At 43.1% G+C, this 11,417-nt stretch overlaps 1 protein-coding gene across 1 annotated transcript in view; it reads right to left on the bottom strand.

Annotated features, from left to right (window-relative positions):
• CUNH1orf21 (chromosome unknown C1orf21 homolog) overlaps positions 1-11,417 on the bottom strand; it is a 59,531-nt gene that overhangs the window by 14,568 nt on the left and 33,546 nt on the right. The window lies entirely within an intron of this gene.

Genomic DNA, 11,417 nt, shown 5'->3' with positions numbered 1-11,417 from the left:
GGAACAGACAGAAAAGGAAGAGTTAAGAGAAAAATAAAACCCAAGCAGGTCTCAAATTGGCTCACTGCTTTGTTTGTAACTCTTATTTACAGCAGTGATATTTCATTACAGCACTGATCGAAATATTGGCTTGGATAAAAATAGATATTCAAAAATAATTCTTCCAAATGCAAACAAATACAATATTTTTTCCTCATAGCTCTGAAGACAAACTGACTCATCAGAAATTAATGGCTTGGCTTCTAATACTGAGCTAACAAAAACACCTTGAAATGCTTTAATGCAGTCAGATTGTTCTTCCAGACTGACTTGACTTGGGCTGAAGGGTCACTTCTGGCAGTCCAACCTCATTTTCTCCCTTATTTAACATTAAGTAAGTTACCATGCACCAAAAGAACTGGTTTTAGAGATCTAATCTGTTGCAAATTGAAATGAATATGCAGAAGTTTGGTTTTAATCTAGCTCTGCTTCTAAGGATTATTTACAATAAATGCAGTAAATGCTGCCTCACCCCACAGGCTTGAAAGGAAATCCCCCAGCATGCTGCATTTGCAGAGCAGCAGTAGCAAAAAAGGAGAAGAGTGGACATTTTATTCCACATTTTTTTTGCAATTAATCATTATCAAGGTAGGGCTGTCATCCAATCAAGGTGATTTCATGTGATAGATTTGTTAATTATTGTTAATTCCTCCATAAAAGATGCACCATCTCCAGGATTTCAGGGCACTAACAGATGGCAGTGACTCTGCTGCCAGATGCTATTAACACAGCAACAGCCACTACTGCCATTATAATTAAATATCTGTCAACATTTCCCTTGATGCCTCCCCTCTGACGAGCCCATTCCTGGAGACATGTGAACTTCATTTGAAGTATTTTGCTTTTCTTCATAAGGCTGCCACAGATTGACTCAGGTAAGCTGCTAACAGTCCTTGTAAAATAATATTCCTGATTTATATCAAGATGGCACTTTTCTTCAAAGGAGCCAACAGCACCTTTAGCTGCTTTCTAGACCTGAGCAAATCATCATTAAAGTCAGTTAGAGGAAAAATGAAGTATTTGTTTCCTTTTTATGCCATAAAATATTCTTAAAAATAATTGTATTTGAAAAGGAGGAAGCAAATGCATCAGTTAGAAATGGACTGAATGATGAGATGTCACATTTCAATGTGCCAGCCCAGCACTTTTTAACCTCACTCAGTCATGAGCACCAGGCTCAGGTAGTAATATCTCACATGGGTTGTCTGCATCCATCAGGATGAACAAGGGAGAAGCAGTGACCCATGAGATTTACTCAGGTTTCCTTGCTTTATATGTACCTAAGGGCTCATTTTTCGTGCTATCCTTTGGCAGGAAGAGAGCTTCTCTTCTTTCCTCTACCGACCTGGAAGCAAAACCACCTGAAAACATTATTTAGGGTAACTTTATAACGAAGGGGCAAATCAAATATGGAAAAATCTCAGATACTAGTCAAAGGAGATTATTCTTGGATGCAATTTCATCAGAGGAATCACATTAGCCCTGCCAGAATGTGTACAGGCATCGAGCCCAGGAGGGTGTCTGAAACAGAATATTCTATTAAATACTCTTGCTGTGGCAGGTCAGTATCTCCTCAGCCCAGCATGAAGGAGCTGCCCACGATGCCCCACCCCTGCCAGTATCCCCATCCTTGGAGATGTCTAAAAGCTGCCTGCACTTGACCCTGGGCAGGAGGTTCTAGATAGCCCTGCTTGAGTCATGGGGCTGGACCATGGACATCCAGAGGTTGCTTCCAACCTCATCCAGCCTTTAGTTCCGTGATAAGGTATAAACAGAGCCTGGATAAAACCCAGTTTTGAGTAGGTTTGTTGAGTATTATCCCCAAGCAGCAGTGGGAGAGACTGAGGCCATTCAGGCATGCAAAGGGAAGGCAGCAGCAGACACAGTGCCTGGCATTCATTTTAAGAAAAAACCCTGATTCTGCAAACCCAGCCAGCACCACGCAGTGAGTCTGCACTGACACAGGGAGTGTAACCCAGGCTTGGCAGGGGAAATTCCTGTGCTTTCATCAGGGATCCAAAACGTGTTCCAGAGGGCAGACCTCATCCTGAAACCAGCCACTCAATGGAGCTCCTCCTTCCCAGGGAAACTGCTGGGAAATTCTGCTGTAGGAACTCCAGCTCCTGGAATGCAATATGGAAAAGCAGGATTCATAAAGCCTATAAAAACCCAAATCATTACTCAAAATGGGATAAAAACAGGTTAAAAAAAAAAGAGAAATGTGTAAATCCTGAGCAGCTTTCTGCAGCCCACCAAAAGGCTTCCATTGCTGAGAAGACAGGGAATGCTGCTTTCAGTGTTTATTTACCAGTCATGCAGAGAGGCACACACAGTGGTGCAGTAAGACTTTGATAATTATTTTTAAATGCTTTTGAGATGTTAAAAACTATGAAGGGATTATTTTCAGAAGAACATCTAACATGCTCTTTACACTCAACTCAAGCTGCAAGACCTCAAAAATCAGAAAAATCCAGCCAAAAATATAAAGTGAGGGGAAAAATAAAGAAGAAAACAAAGGAAGATGAAGGGAAAAGCTCCCTCTGGAGTGAGTTGCAGGGCTTCTCCTGCAGTACCTAAATATAGCTCACCCTCAGCCCAAGTCAGTGGCCTTTGAGCTTTGATGGAGGACATCACTGAAGAGCAGGGGATAAAACAAAGAGGGCAATTCCCAGCACTGAAGGGTTCTCACAGAGCATGTATTTACTAAGTCTAATGGCTACAACTTTCTAAGCATCCTCATCATCTTTTCTCCCAGGCAATATGAGAAAGTCTGGGCTAATTAGTTACAGTAATTCCAGTTAATTCTGTAGAGTAGCAGCCAAACACTGGGGGGCTTTGTGTGAAAAGCAGACATGGGAGCAGCAGCTGGCCTGATGACAGGGAATTAGGCCAGGTAAACAGATGAAATTACAAATAAGGCACATAAATGATAAATAAGTCCTACCAATAAATCCTGCAGGGAAACTCTTCCCTGCACCTTGCCATCCTGCTCCCTCTCAGAACTCTGAGCTTTTATCAATCCACATGGGTGAATCCTTGGGGTTCTTTATAGCTTGGGACACTAAGGTCCAGAAAAACAAAATCTGGATTTCTATCTCAAAGTTCCTTTCTGCAGCCAGACTGACAGACCTCAAGGTGCCCCCCTGGAGAAAACAAGAGGAGTAATCACTGGTGAAATGCCTCTGTTGTGAAATATGAGGATTATGCTGCCCTGACAATCAGGGTTTTCTGGTTCCTTCAGCCTCTGCAGCACTCTGAAAGGTCAACCAGGATAAGAAAATGAGCATAGCAGAGACAAATAAAGCCAGAACACTTGTCTCCAAAGGTGCATGAAGTTTCAGGTCACATGGGAAATTGCCTGGCTCCTGCAAGGAGCCCTGCCCATCCATGTAATAATAACCCCAGGGAGCACGGACAGGAAGCAGAGGAACGGACACATCTGCAGGACTGCCAGGAGGAGGGGATTTGCAAAATGAAGATGGGGAACACCCCCTCTCCTTGGCAGGAGGCTGAAAACTGACTGCTGTATGCTCCAGAAATCCAGGCGGCAAGGTGCCTTAGGGCACAAAGAACAGTGGCACCAGAAGACATCCAAAATACTGCAAACGAAATGCAGGAAGGGCAGGAAGGCAACCTGCTCTCCAGCTCTCATTAATACACCTGGTCTTCAATGGCTTGGGTACATCAGACTGGTTGAAACTTTTATCTAGCAAATAAAAAACAGATAGAAAAACGTTTAAAACTCCATTGCTGATGACTTGCAAGACTAGGCTGACTCTTGAGGAAACCTCAGGGAACATTTGGCAACAAAAAGCACTTGGCAACCTTGCACTTCTGCAGGTATGTTGCTCTTCTGGATTGTAGAGCCACCCTAGATAACAAAACCTGGCTCAAAAATTAATTTTCTGCTTAATAATTTTTTGTGCCATCATCTATTCTGTCCCTCTCACTGAACCAGCTCTTACAGAAATACACTTATTTATAGTAAATGTAGATATTACTCATGCTCCCAGTTCCTCATGCATGTCTCCTGAAGGCCTTTTTCCACCAAGTGCAGCAGCACAGAAAGAGCTGGCAATGAGCATGAAACAACAGCACTGGGTAAAGTCTGTGAAACATTGACAGCCAGGGACAGATGGTGTGAGAGGGAGTCGGGGTGTCAGGGCCACGTGGTCCAGGTGTCATGGATCCTCCTGCTCCATGAAGGCTCCTTGCTGGAATGGCAGGAGGGTCATAGCACCACAGTTTTGCAGAACCTTTTGCTGGAATGGTTTTGAAGAGTTTTATGCCCTTCAAACACATATGAGAGAACCTAGCTAGAGAAAGGGGTGTGCCCTGGTTAAATAGCTGGGTCTACATTTTCAGCAGCTGTAGCAAATTCTTAAGCTGCTTTCCTAGAGCCAAAACTGGTCTTTTTCAGCGTGTTTTTGGAACATGCTCTACTTCAACCCTCTGTAAAATCAGTTTCCTGAGAGATGCCTTCTCATGCAAGCAAAGCCTCCTGAGATATTCCTGTGCTGTCAAAACCAAACACGACTGACGCAGATGCACACAGCTCCTCCCTCACTGCCTTAATACAACATTTGGGGTTACACTGTAGGGTGGGCTCATGGAAATGATGGTGACCACCAAACAGCCACACTGAGGAGGTGGTAAAAATAGCAGTTGGTTCTCCCCACCTGCAAACAACAGCATGGTGATGGTGCTTCCTCTGGAGTTAGGGTGGTCACTGGCTTTGATCTGTCAACTGAAGGTTTGGGCTGACTATGCTTATTGCATTTTTCTTATTACATCCAAGCAGTTCCATAAAGTGCACTGACATTAACCAAGTCTTAACAGGGAATTTAGCAGGATACATGTGAGATGGAACAGCTTGGCCATGAGGAAAGGCTGAGAGACTTGGGATTGTTCAGCCTGGAGAAGAGAAGCTTCAGGGTGACCTAATTGTGGCCTTCCAGTGTCTGAAGGAGCCAAAGGAAAACACAGAGAGAGAGTGTTTACAAGAAATGGAGTGCCAGGACAAGGTGAAATGGCTTCCCACTGCCAGAGGGCAGGGTCAGATGGGATATTGGGAAGGAATTGTTCCCTGTGAGGGTGGGCAGGCCCTGGCACAGGGTGCCCAGAGAAGCTGTGGCTGTTCCTGGATCCCTGGCAGTGTCCAAGGCCAGGTTGGACAGGAGTTGGAGCAAGCTGGGACAGTGGAAGGTGTCCCTGCCCATGGCAGGAGTGGGATGAGATGAGCTTAAAGGCTCCTTCAACCCAAACCACTCTATGATCCTATGAAGATACTTTTCCCCATCTTGTTCTAACCTGGGATTTACAAAGGATGGAACCAGGGAAAACAAAGACCAACTCCTTCTGGGTTTGTTGCTTATGATTAAGACAAAAACTAATTAAAGATGTGGTGCAAATGAAAAGATACTGTTACAACATAGGTAAGCAGAATCAAATGGTAGCAAGAAATTAGGAATGATGTAACCCTGAGAAGTGAGATAACAGAAAACCAAGAGTGGTGCTACTCAGCAATACACATACATTAACTTCAGGAAGGGTTTGTGTGTTCCAAACCAGCGAGAGTTCCCTACAATAAGCTCTCATTCTCCCAGTACTGTCCAAGGCCCTAATTTTGAGATTTTCAGTAATTGCAATTATGTAAATGCCATTGCTGGAACATATTTTCAATGTCTGTATTTTGCTCCTTTCAACGTCTGTTTTATTTGCATTAATTCTCAAATTTGCACCAGGCGTAAGATTTAAGACCCAAGAGAATGAATAACAGCTCTTGCTACATGGCAAATTCCAGCATGCTTGGGTAAAATGTGCATTTTAAAGGACGTAATAGTTGGAATATTATTAAGTATCACATATGTACTATGACTCACATGAGAAACATCAGAACTGCAGGAGAAGCCTTACATCTGATCTCTGTATTTTGTACCACCTCCTCCTTGTTTTAGTTAGCAGTTACTTTTGAACAGCAGAAAGAACCATTATGGTTTCACAGAGTACAGTGGCCTGCTCACTTACTGCATTTCCAATCCTCAGCTGTATAAGCATGGATTTTGCCTGGATTCTCCCAACACATTTATCTGAGAGTAATACTGAGAAGGGAAACCATATACGTCAGAATGGAAGACAATCATAAACGGCTTAAAAATTTTATAAGCCATTTAAATCAGTAATGGAGGCTGGGTTTTAAGTGTTTATCTCCTCTAAGTTTCCTTGGAAGAAGAGCAGATAAATAAATGTAACTTTTAAGTGCTGGCAAAATGAGGCACCAGTATATTCCAATGAGGATACAGAAATATATCTCTGATGCTTAGGGTGGTGCAGGTTAGATGATATCCAAACCAATACTGGGAGAACTACTAGCCTAAAATTCAATTATAGGCCTTGAAATACTGAAGTCCATCATTTAGGACATTAATGGTTAGATTCAATTATCTTAGAGGCCTTTTCCAACCTTAGCAATTCTATGATTCTATCAACCTAAGATGACCAGTATTTCAGAGTCCCAAAATGACTGTATGCCTGTTATAGCCTTTAATGTCCACTCCGCTTTTCCATCCTCTCACCTCATCCCCTCTTCCCCAAACCACTCCTCGTAGGTGGGAGAGGACATGGAGGAGACTCAAAATGAGCTCTGCCCTCCTCTTCCAGAAGGCAGCAAATCTTTCCTCCAGGAAAGGCTCAGAATGAGGTGTCAGCTCCCTTGGGAGCGACCAGCCATGGAAAAGAAGACACCATGCTGTGCAAGATCAGGCAAGCAGGGAGGGATCCATCGTTCACCCACAGAATTTCAATGTCTCTCTTGATCAGAACATGAAATAGCACAGTGAAACCCTACAAGATCAGTCTCCTCAGATCTTCACCTGGTATCAACCATCACAAAAGTAAGATATTTCAAAATACCACCCAATTGCACCACCCCAGGGCATGGACCCAAACCACTTCAACAGATTTCTGTCTAACCTGTTCTCCAAACTCCCATCCCACAGGTTTTCCCAAGAGTCTGTCTTTCATTTCACCACTTCCCTGAAAGTTCAAACGTTTAACCTACTACCCAGCTTTAATCCTTGCCTGGTGCCTTCCTGCCTCTCTCATGGAGAAAATACGATTGTGGTGCTTTTTAAAGCAACCTTTCCTATACTGGATGACTCGTTTCCTTCTGTATTTTTAGGCTAAACAAATCAATTCCTTCCATCTTCCATTACAGCTTACATTTACTAAGTGTCCTATTCTTGTCACTCCCCTCTGGCTCTTCCTCATTTGCCCACATCTTTTCTACTGTGCGCATTTCCAATTTCAGCCACAGTATTTAAAGCCCCTCTGAAGTCAGGATGGATCGCATGCATTGCCATATGTATTTTTTTAATTCCTGTTTTTAATTCATTACCTCAAACAAGCAAGGTTGACCTACAACAGATACAGAGTGCACCTGTAAACTATGCATTCGTACTAAAAAAAACCTAAGGTAAAAGAATGTTGAGGGAGAAATTAGCTAAGCTCACCTTCTCTAATGGCTACAAAATGTTTGTGGTACAGTGCTCAAGATGTCTCTCACACCAAAAAAGTTGGTGGGGATGGTCTGTCTTCCTGCCTCAATGCTTGACATATTAAACAAAACAATTTGGTGCTAACATAAATATCAGGAAGTAAAAAATCCACATGTTCTATGACTCACAGTTCATCAGGTCTCCTTAAAATTAACCAAAATCACGTGCAACATGCAAAACAGGTGTTCTTAAATCATTTCAATTTTCCTATCTAAGCAAAACTGGCTTCCAAGTCTATAGTTGATTTCCAGCCATTTGCAGACATCAAGTTTTAACAAAAGCTCTATTTTCTTTTCAAGTGAGGTGAGTGAAAAGATAAGCACCTCTAAAATTTAAAGGGTTGTCCCATCACAGGAATGTTGAAAAGGGATGGACCAGCATGTCCCAAACAAGAAAGCTCTCTGCCTGAGTCAGAAATTAATTCCAATGCATGGTCATAGGCATACTACTTAAAATGAGGAAAAAACTAGAGTTTAGTATGGAGATGTGGCCTCATTTTTCACTGCAATGTTGTACTATTAGCATTCAATTACTTCCCTACACTTAATTAACTCCTTGTTGAATCTTAATGTGATAATGAGAACTTTAATTCAAACCATATACCATGTCAATGCTATGATCCTAACAGCAAAAATAGATTTTATTTAAGTCACCCAAGCCCCATAATTCCTCTTCCTTTTTATAACACTGTGATTCATATAAAAACACAGCAGATGCATCAGGACAAGAATCTTCCACGATTGCCACTAAAAAGATTAACAAAATCTATTTTGAAATCAAAATCAGTTGGCTGTGATTAATAGTTCTCACTTGTTCATCTATCTGCAAACTGAAGAGCAGCAGAGATGGTGATCGAGGCTCTCTGGAGATCATGTATGTATGTTCAAGTACCTGGTTAGATCATTCATTCTGGCAGAACTTTCACCTTTTGAACAACCCACAGCAGAGATCCCATGATATGAATCCCTCTCTTGGCCCTTCCATGCCTCACGCTTCATAAACACTCAAAACCAGACCAGAGACCTACCAAACCCAGAACATCCAGACCCAGCAAGGAGCTCACTTGACCTTCCAGCAGGCTCTTCAACTCCATAAGAAACACCAACAACAAACAGATCACGTAACTTTACAAAGATAACTGGAAACATCATGCTTGGCTCATAGCAGCCAAATCTATCTGACAAACCCTAATCTTCCCAAACTGAAGGACTGCAAAAGCACTTTTGAAACAAACAAAAAAAGAGGCACGAAATGTGTGTGAGGATCGTGTGTCTCCCCCACCAGTGAAATGCAGAACTGCTCTAATTCCCTGACTCTTCACGAAGAGCAAAGCCTTCCACATCACCAAGGCTTTGGGATACAGTGGAGTATGTCCTTAACAAAACAGGCCTAAACTCACTGCTCACAGTTTTCCTGATGTGAACTTCAACACTTTGCTCCTGGATCTGCAAAGCACCAGAAGGACCAGAGGTCCTTAAACGTCCCTAAACATGGAGGTGCCTAAATCCCCTGTAGGTCAATGGTGCACAGGCCCACTCGCTGCTCTCCTGAATCATGCCCTGCACCAGTCCTCCAGCATGTGCTGAAGAGTTATCTGGCAGTCATTAAACAGGATGATGACAGGAATGACTCCATGCTGGAAGGACTCTGTTTAGAACAGCTGGGTAAGGCCTGCAGGGAGGGAAGGCTGAGGGGGAAGATGGGTGAACAACCCGCCCCAGGAACAGCATCCTGTGCCACTGGCAAAATTGCTGAAATAACCTTCAGCAGAGAAAAAAAGGGCGAGCAGCAGATGGGGATCACAAGATGAGGGCACATTTTATGATGTTTAAACTTCGCTTAAACAACAGTGATCATCTGAGTGTAATGAGCAGAAGGAAATTCGTTCCTTTCAGCCAAGGCTCCTGTACTCATTTTTTCTAAATGAAGAGTCACACATGGCCTAAACTTACAGCTATAAATAAGCAGGTGGTAATATTGCACTGTCCTAATTAAGTTCTAGGGTCATTACATCCTTTCTGTTCCCATGCACAGGGCTTGCTGCTGTGCCTCAGCCATTGCAAGGCCTTGCCATGCGCTGCTCACCCGAGTTCCTGCCTCAAACCTGAGCTCCTGCACCTGTGGACTCTCTTCTCCAGCCTTCCCATGGACTTTCCTGCTGCTTGGCAGCACCAAGTGAGCAATCTGTGACCATGCAGCCTCAGACTGGGATGGTCCTTAGCTCTCTTCCCCATCCCCTCACTTCTGAAAGGCCACATCAAGCAGCTCACTCAGCAGCTGGGGTGCAGGGAATGCTCAGGATGTTGTCAAGGCTTATCTGGGAAGACAAGTGCTTAGATGATTAGCTAGTCTTTCCATAATCCTCAAATTCAGAGTTTAGTTTAAGCCTCAAATTCCTGGGGCTTAAAATTGCTTTCAATTAATTTTATATGAGGCATGTTGGGCCCTACAGCCACCCCCACGGACACTCAGCACATGCTCTCCTGAACTGACCAGAAACTCTGGCCAGCATTAACACCACAATATGTGTTCTGAGAATATTTTTCAATATCTAAAGGTATTTATTTTCCTCTCAGCAGGTCCCTCTCTCATTAAGAGTGCAACTTCACAGTCAGTTTGGAATCATGGAGTGGTTTGGGTCGGAAGGGACCTAAAACTCATTCTGTTCCAACCCTTGCCATGGGCAGGGACACCTTCCACTGTCCCAGCGTGCTCCAAGCCCATCCAACCTGGCCTTGGACACTTCCAGGGGTGGGGCAGCCACAATTCATGGCCATTTGACTGAGGTCTGACACTAAACAAAGAAGACTGCAGAGGAGAAGCCACAGATATATCAGGACTAAGTCCTTCATTCCAGACATTCAATAAGCTGGACTTCCCAAATGAATTTGGAAAGAAAATTCTGCAGCATAATTATCTTGCTGAAAGACAAAAGGATCTCTCAAAGTGTTGTTTAAAATTCTTTAACATCAAAGTATAGCTTTAAACACTGTAGAGTTACTATTTATCACAAAAAACAGAGAACAGTGAATAATTTCAAGACAAGAAAACGAATAAAATACCTAGTAATACGATTTAATTCTACATGCAGTACTCTGCTTCTTGTTATATCTGGTCCCAGCTATCAGCCTAGTGTAAAAGCCAGCCAAGAATTCTTCAAGCCCTGCCAGAGCTACAAATACTAGCCAGAAATATTTGTCGTATCACAGCTCAGTTTCCAAAAAGTAAGATGCTGGACTTTTACAGCCAGAAAAAGACAAGGCGCAAAGGACAATAAAAAATGGACTTACTTAATATTGTTGGAATGCATCAGATCAAACAAATCCAAGTACTCTTAATCCTGTAGGACTGCAGCATGACAAATACACTTCATTTAGATACTCAGCCCCCGTGAGTCAAACCAGTCTGGAAGATTCAGCCTCACAATTGCTGGATGTTACTCAATTAGCGTGAGGCAAAGATTTCAAGCCCTCAGCAACCGAGGCAGCCTCCTCCTCTGGAGAGCCAGACAGCTTTACCTTGGATTAAAGTGATCGATTTTTCCACTGTGTGCACAGAACAGCATCGTCAGGCAATTTCAGTTCACTGGCCACGTTATTAATGGACTTTGCTAATTTTTTCAAAGCACTCATAAAATACAAAAAACATGGTGTCTCACAATGAGGTGTAATTGCAGCAGCAGCTTCTGCAACACGTGTGTCTCCAAGGAGAATGTGTTGACATAGACATGCCCTTGAGAAGTTTGGGCTTTGTATTTCCTTACTGTCAGGTACAATATCTTCAGCCACAGGCAGTCCTTCTCATTTCAGCCTGCCCACCTGC

This window comes from Geospiza fortis, unplaced genomic scaffold (genome assembly GCF_000277835.1).
Source record: "Geospiza fortis unplaced genomic scaffold, GeoFor_1.0 scaffold229, whole genome shotgun sequence".
Lineage (NCBI taxonomy): Eukaryota > Metazoa > Chordata > Aves > Passeriformes > Thraupidae > Geospiza > Geospiza fortis.
This window is presented reverse-complemented; position numbering and strand designations above follow the sequence as displayed.